Genomic DNA, 6,509 nt, shown 5'->3' on the forward strand with positions numbered 1-6,509 from the left:
GGCCTGTGTGCCACAGCTGCTGAGCCTGCTCTCTGGAGCCCGCGAGCCATAGCTGCTGGGCCCGCATGCCACAACTACTGAGGCCTGGGCACCCAGAGCCCGTGCTCCACAATAAAGACAAGACACCGCAATGAGAAGCCCGCACACTGCAATGAAGAGTAGCCCCCGCTCACCACAACTAGAGAAAGCCCACGCGCAGCAACAAAGACCCAACGCAGCCAATAAATAAATAAATAAATAAATAAATAAATTTAAAAAAAGATAAATTAGATCTTTTACATTCTTTCTTATTTTATACTTACAGCATATCTCAATTGAGATGATAAATTTGTTGTCCGTGCCGTGCAGCTTGCGGCATCTTGGTTCCCCAACCAAGGATTGAACTTGGGTCCCGGCAGTGAAAGTGCCAAGTCCTAACCACTGGACTACCGGGGAACTCCCGAGATGATAAATTTGATTGGAAATTATTGCTTTGTATTTAGATTTCAAAAATTTAGACTTGAAAAAGTAGATTCACGACCTTTTTTTTTTTTTGCCTTAGATTCCATATATATGTGTTAGCATACGGTATTTGTTTTTCTCTTTCTGACTTACTTCACTCTGTATGACAGACTCTACATCCACCTCACTACAAATAACTCAATTTCATTTCTTTTTATGGCTGTGTAATATTCCATTGTAAATATGTGCCACATCTTCTTTATCCATTCATCCGATGATGAACACTTAGGTTGCTTCCATCTCCTGGCTATTGTAAATAGAGCTGCAATGAACATATTGGTACATGACTCTTTTTGAATTATGGTTTTCTCAGGGTATATGCCCAGTAGTGGGATTGCTGGGTCGTATGGTAGTTCTATTTGTAGTTTTTTAAGGAACCTCCATACTGTTCTCCATAGTGGCTGTATCAATTTACATTCCCACCAGCAGTGCAAGAGTGTTCCCTTTTCTCCACACCCTCTCCAGCATTTATTGTTTCTAGATTTTTTGATGATAGCCATTCTAACTGGTGTGAGGTGATATCTCATTGTAGTTTTGATTTGCATTTCTCTAATGATTAATGATGTTGAGCATTCTTTCATGTGTTTGTTGGCAGTCTGTATATCTTCTTTGGAGAAATGTCTATTTAGGTCTTCTGCCCATTTTTGGATTGGGTTGTTTATTTTTTTGGTATTGAGCTGCATGAGCTGCCTGTAAATTTTAGAGATTAATCCTTTGTCAGTTGATTCATTTGCAAATATTTTCTCCCATTCTGAGGGCTGTCTTTTGGTCTTGTTTATGGTTTCCTTTGCTGTGCAAAAGCTTTGAAGTTTCATTAGGTCCCATTTGTTTATTTTTGTTTTTATCTCCATTACTCTAGGAGATGGGTCAAGAAGGATCTTGCTGTGATTTATGTCATAGAGTGTTCTGCCTATGTTTTCCTCTAAGAGTTTGATAGTTTCTGGCCTTACATTTAGGTCTTTAATCCATTTTGAGCTTATTTTTGTGTATGGTGTTAGGGAGTGATCTAATCTCATACTTTTACATGTACCTGTCCAGTTTTCCCAGCACCACTTATTGAAGAGGCTGTCTTTTCTCCACTGTATATTCTTGCCTCCTTTATCAAAGATAAGGTGACCATATGCGTGTGGGTTTATCTCTGGGCTTTCTATCCTGTTCCATTGATCTATATTTCTGTTTCTGTGCCAGTACCATACTGTCTTGATTACTGTAGCTTTGTAGTATAGTCTGAAGTCAGGGAGCCTGATTCCTCCAGCTCCATTTATCGTTCTCAAGATTGCTTTGGCTATTTGGGGTCTTTTGTATTTCCATACAAATTGTGAAATTTTTTGTTCTACTTCTGTGAAAAATGCCAAAAAAAAAAAAAAAAAAGTCATGAAGAACCTAGGGGTACAATGGGAATAAAGACACAGACCTACTAGAGAATGGACTTGAGGATATGGGGAGGGGGAAGGGTAAGCTGGGACAAAGTGAGAGAGTGGCATGGACATATATACACTACCAAACATAAAATTGATAGCTAGTGGGAAGCAGCCGCATGGCACAGGGAGATCAGCTCGGTGCTTTGTGACCACCTAGAGGGGTGGGATAGGGAGGGTGGGAGGGAGGGAGACGCAAGAGGGTAGAGATATGGGAACATATGTATATGTATAACTGATTCACTTTGTTGTAAAGCAGAAACTAACACACCATTGTAAAGCAATTATACTCCAATAAAGATGTTTAAAAAAAAAAGTAGATTCACATACCCAAGGAATTCCAAAAATACTTAAAAGTTTTTCCAATAATGGAATCAAGTTTATCAGTTTTAAAATTTAACATAGAAATTAATAGCATTATGCTAAGTAAAAGAAGCCAGACACAGAAGGTCACATATTTTATGATTCTGTTTATATGAAATGTCCACAATAGGTAAATCCATAGAGACAGAACATAGATTGGTGGTTGCCAGGGGCTAGGGGAAGAGGAGTGAGGAGTAATTGCTTAATGAGTACGGGGTCTTTTCTGGGGTGATAAAAATGTTCTGGAACTGAGTAGAGGTGGTGGTTGCACAGCATTGTGAATGTACCAAATGCCATGGAATTGTTCATTTTAAAATGTTTAATTTTATGTTATGTGAATTTCACCTTGATTTTAAAAATTGAAACTAATAAAATATAATTAAAATTATAACTTCAGTTCCTCCATCACACTAGCCTCAATCCAAGTGCTCAACAGCACTAGACTGACATTGTACAGCACGGGACCAAACTACTCTTATGTCGAGGCCAGGGCTTTTAAAATCATTTATTTCTGTTTTTACAGGACACAGCTTCCCAGCACTTACTGAAAGCTTTCAAGGTGAAGTGTCCCAGTTTATTTAAGCACCACCTGGCAGCCACTGAAGTGTCACGTTTCTATTTCACAGGAGTTAGCCATGAATCTGATTGCTACTGTTCCACATGATCAGCACGTTTTGGGTGACAGATTGTTAAGTCCGTCACACTTTTGAGCATGTTGTGATTCTTTAATAGTTTCTCTGAAGGGTGCCCGGCATCCAGAAACTTGTGGTCTGTGCTTCAAGAACATTATAAGTCATTATAATGGTTTCCAGCAGCCATCCCCTCCAGGGAGCTGGAGGGGAGCAGAGAAGGAAGATCACAGAGAGCAGGCACTGTGCTGGTCACGACACACATGAAAAGAGCAGCTTAAATGATTAGGGGCGTAAAACCTTAAGAAACCCCAAGGATGATTCATAGGGCTCTGAAGGATCTGATGAGCTCACATGGCCCATCCCAAATGAATACAAGTAATTTGCTCTTTTCTTTCAACTCCCCCAGAGGTAAGGCTCAACAACCACTCTTGTTTTTCTCATTGCACTGAATCATACCTCTCAGGTATCAAGAAGTGTTCCTCTAAGACTTTCTTATCAAAACTTCTCCTATTAGTTTATCTTTTAAACCTCCCAGCTAAGCCTGAATATCAGGACCCTTTACCTGGAAGTATCTCCTTAGCATTTTCTCATTTTTGATGCTTCTATATCCCAATATGATTCTTCAGTTTGTAGGCTGCCTGGACTGTATATCCTCTCTCTGTTTTTCTTGCTCCCCACTGCCTTTTTTCCCCCCTTCTTTATCAGATTGGAGAGAAAAGTAAATAAAGTTTCCACTGGTCAGTTTTTTTCTTGGCCAGTCTAATAGTGGAAATGTATTCAAATTCTACCTTTCTAATACTGGAGTGATAGCTGTCACCATAAATCTATACCTCTTATTTATTGGTAACACAGACGGTGGATAGTTTCTTTAAACAGCAATGACAACAACAGTAAAATATAAACCATGGTGGCATATTCAGTCCTGTTGCTGACAAATGTGATGTCTTTTATAGATGCCTCAGGAGAAATGACAAATATTCCCCGAAGAGTGTCCGTCTTTTATACCTCTTTCAAGGTTAAATTTGGCTGTGTGCAATGTCTTGCTTGCAGAATTTTGATTGCAATTAACAGAAGTGTCCTATAGTTAGTGTAAACAAAAAAAAAAAACAAAAAAAACCGAATGAGAGAAGAAGGCGTTAATGAAAGGATGCTAGAGGTATTTTATGGCATCAAAGGAAGAGTTGAACAATTAAAATTTATAAAAGGAAGAAACCAAGGGTGAGTTTTGAGAATTCAATAGCAGCTAATGAACGTTTTCTCCAGAGCACTGCCATTAAAGAGCACACACTTTGTTCCAGGTCTCCTCCCACTTCCTTCCTTTCTATTTCCAATTTCAGATTTCTGGGAGAGAGCCCAGGGTGGGTCAGGTGCCCTTAAACAGACTTGGTGCAAGAGAAAGATGAAACTAGTGTTTAAGAGGGGTGACATTTGATTTGCTCAAATGAGATAAAACATGTAAGGCGAATTGTGTTTTCCGAAGATGGCCACAGTCATAACTTCCATCCCACACACTCTTCTGCAGTGTGACCTTGTCACTCCCTCCTCATCAAGAGGTGTTCTAATCCCTCCCCTTGAACCTGGGTGCCTTAATGGCTCACTTGTAACCAATGCAAAAAGACAATATCAGTGACAAAAGTGACAATGCTCTTTGTGCCCCATTATTAGGGTTGACACAGAAAATATAGGACACACGGTTAGCTTTGTTTGTTTTTTTGCGGTACGCGGGCCTCTCACTGTTGTGGCCTCTCCCGTTGCGGAGCACAGGCTCCGGACCCGCAGGCTCAGCGGCCATGGCTCACGGGCCCAGCCGCTCCGCGGCATGTGGGATCTTCCCGGACCAGGGCACGAACCCGCGCCCCCTGCATCGGCAGGCGGACTCTCAACCACTGTGCCAACAGGGAAGCCCCACACGGTTAGCTTTGAATTGAGGATACCTGACAAATAATTTTCAGATAAACAATGAATATGTCTAAATGGGACATACTTATACTAAAAATTGTTGTTTATCTGAAATTCAGTGTTAACTGGGATTATTATGTGCTAACTCTGGCCATCTTATCCAGTACCTATTCTCCCTTTCTTCCTTTTAGTAACAGGAGTTTCAGCCCAGCTAGAGACTGTTTCCATGCCTCCCTGGCAGTAGGAGTGGTCATGTGACTAGTTCTTGTCAACAGAACAAGTGGAAGTGAAGTGTGTCACTTCAGCAACTTGCCCACTCAATTCCTCCATTTCCTCCCTTCTCACAGGATCGAATGATGATGCAGTGCTGGAGAGCCAGCTTGGACTGTGTAGATACAGACAGTACCCACCCCAGTATGGCAGAGCAACAACACAGAAGGAACCTGGGTCCCCATTCAGCTTCCGGGAGCAGAGCTGCCTCATCGCCTTGGACCAACTCCTACCTATGGGCAAGAATGTGAGAAAGGAGGAAATGTCTAACTTGATTAATCCCTGTATTTTGGGGTCTGTTTGTTATAGTAGCTTATTCATGGAAATAATAGAGCTGGGATCACTGCACTGGATCTGAAGGGCCTTACAGTTCCTGCCTACAATCTAGTCATTCAGAAACCCAACAAGATCCAGTTTCCACACATGCAGGGAAGCTGAATTGTATGCTTTTATCTGGATTCCCATGAGACCTGGCAGCCTTTTGAGATTTCTGCCTTGCTCATTTCCATTCATATGCTTGTAGTAATAGGAGACCATCTGGTTCTTGACACCAAAAGCTCCTAAAAAAATTCTCCCCTTTAATCCTGCACTTTTCATTTATATGTGTCCTTTCTGTCTTCCCTGCAAAATGTGGGCTCCATGAGGACCAGAATCATTATCTCCCTCCACTGCTATTTCCTAGCACCTAGTGTGGTACCCGACACATAGGAGGTGCTCAGTAGAGGATGGATGGATGGATGGATGGGTGGATGGATGAAAAACTAGACTGTAGCTTATAGGAAAGAAGGCTTTATGGAATTTCTCCCCTTAAGTTCTGAATTCCTTCTGTCTTGACATTCTCTGTGTCACTGTGACATTTGAATAGGCCACATTCCCTTTTTTATCTCCAATTGTAGAGGCTTGCCTCAACAGAAGTGTTAAGTCAGGGAAACACGCCTTTAGGGCCTTCCTTTTTAGTTTTTTCTACAATCTTACAACCTTCTTGATAAGCACCCAGAGGCCTGACACTATGGACCTCCTCCAACCGTAAACAAAGTTTCCTTTCCTTGGTTCTACTTATTTAGCCTGGTTCATCTAGAAAACAGAGACTGAGACAAAGATTAATGTGCTGACCCTTTATTTAGGAGGTAAAATCCTATGGAGGTGAGGATGTGGGAAAAAAAAGAGAAAAGAGGTGAGAAAAGATGTAAAGCAACGTGATGCATTTCCATGCTGGCCACTGATCCCACTCATTCACAGCAGGAAGCTGAAGCTTGTTTGCTTGGCAGACAGATTTTTCCAGAGGGGCCACAGAAGAAACCACAGCTAAGAGCGGATCTGTGAAGGGGAGGAAGGAGAGGGAATGTATCCGCTCAGCTCTCTCCCATTTCCCACTTCCCAGTGGTCAAGACTCATTGCTTGGGAAACTAACTTCCCTACACTTCCT

At 41.6% G+C, this 6,509-nt stretch overlaps 1 non-coding gene across 1 annotated transcript; it reads right to left on the minus strand.

Moving 5' to 3' along the window:
- Positions 1 to 363: 363 nt before the first annotated feature.
- On the minus strand, positions 364 to 435 carry TRNAE-UUC (transfer RNA glutamic acid (anticodon UUC)). The gene has a single exon. It is a non-coding gene; the product is annotated as a tRNA-Glu (tRNA).
- Between the last annotated feature and the right edge of the window lie 6,074 nt (positions 436 to 6,509).

Source organism: Lipotes vexillifer, unplaced genomic scaffold (genome assembly GCF_000442215.2).
Source record: "Lipotes vexillifer unplaced genomic scaffold, Lipotes_vexillifer_v1.1 scaffold236, whole genome shotgun sequence".
Lineage (NCBI taxonomy): Eukaryota > Metazoa > Chordata > Mammalia > Artiodactyla > Lipotidae > Lipotes > Lipotes vexillifer.